This window comes from Frankliniella occidentalis, unplaced genomic scaffold, assembly GCF_000697945.3.
Source record: "Frankliniella occidentalis isolate FOCC.00 unplaced genomic scaffold, Focc_3.1 Scaffold1249, whole genome shotgun sequence".
NCBI lineage: Eukaryota > Metazoa > Arthropoda > Insecta > Thysanoptera > Thripidae > Frankliniella > Frankliniella occidentalis.
This window is the reverse complement of record NW_026268353.1, coordinates 11,237-12,522: the sequence shown is the minus strand read 5'-3', so window position 1 is coordinate 12,522 and position 1,286 is coordinate 11,237. Positions and strand designations below refer to the sequence as shown.

Here is a 1,286-nt window from a genome sequence, read left to right as displayed (position 1 = left end):
CGCCGGTGGTAGCTCCTGCGCCGGGGTGGGGGCTGGGCTGGTCAGGGCCGCCGAGCCTCGCAAGAAGACGGGTCTCCGCGTCCACGAAGGCTCCTGCTGCACCGGGGTTGAGGTCAGCTCAACGGCATGCTCGGACTGTTCCTGCAGTACATAAGAAATTATTTGTTTTGTATCAAACGTCTACCCTAAACTAGTCAGTAAACTCAATCTTAGCACTGCAGCTGACTGTTGTATAGTGTATTTCGACTAAGGGAGGAAGAAGAAGAGCGGGTAGAACATAAACGTTACCGATTGGTCGAGAGCTTCCCGCCTCTACGCTACCTCTCCTTCACGCCGGTAGTGGGGGTCAGCGCTCGGCCAATCAGGAACCTTCATGTTCTACCCGCTCTTCTTCTTCATCCGTTAGTCGAAATACACTATCTCAGGCTTCGGTCCGCGGCTACACTCGTACGTCAACAATGAGCGTTTCCCTAGCCGATGCCAGTGATACCGCCTGCAACGGTGTGGGTAGGCCAACCCGCCAGGCGGCTGTGTGGAGACGGCGGCCCGCCTTGAGCACCCAGCGTCTATCCGATCATGCGAGCCCGCGGCCGGCCCCGTCCCCGGCCAGAGCAGCGCGAGCGTCTCAGGCTTCTAGGCCGCTCCCTGTATTCGCTGCTCTCTGAATAAACCCTATGACCATTGACCTCTTGCCCGTAGTGCCCCGACTTGTCCCCATTGCCCCAACCCACAAATGCGACAACACTTTGTGAAGCTCGTAGACATACAAATCTAGAAATAATGAGACTCACCACAGGTTCAGTTGGCTCAGTGACATGCTGAAATAGTGCGCCTCTCATTGTGGCTTTCCAACTGTCTTGGACTTTGAGCCATTCCTCCACTCGGACCAGGGCACTAGGACCGTGCGGAAGTGGGAGCCCTCTATCAACCAGCACTCTGGATATCATAAAATCGGGAAGCGGTACGTGCCGGTCTGGGCTGGCCACCCTTCGCCTGCAGTATTGCACCTGTAGAATTTAAGGCACATTCAAATCCCTACTCTACATGTGTCTATGACAAGATTATAAGGATTTAATGATAAATACTATTTGTTCCACGACGTCTGACCCAGACCCAGACGGTGGGGATTCGTAGGGTGGTTCAATGCTGACTTCTTCTGGCCTTGCCTCCTGCGCCGGGGTGGGGGCTGGTCTGGTCAGGGCCGCCGAGCCTCGCAAGAAGACGGGTCTCCGCGTCCACGAAGGCTCCTCCAACGGCGTAGGGGGTGGGCTGGCCGGGGCCGGCAG

The 1,286-nt window shown here is 56.5% G+C and overlaps 1 protein-coding gene and 1 long non-coding RNA gene across 3 annotated transcripts in view; one reads left to right on the top strand and one right to left on the bottom strand.

Annotated features, from left to right (window-relative positions):
* Window positions 1-1,286, top strand: part of LOC113210236 (uncharacterized) — an 11,876-nt gene that overhangs the window by 1,850 nt on the left and 8,740 nt on the right. The window lies entirely within an intron of this gene.
* Window positions 7-1,280, bottom strand: LOC127751831 (uncharacterized). The gene is made up of 3 exons (XR_008012259.1): window positions 1,086-1,280; window positions 792-1,007; window positions 7-141 (listed from the first exon to the last, which is right to left on the bottom strand). It is a non-coding gene; the product is annotated as an uncharacterized LOC127751831 (long non-coding RNA).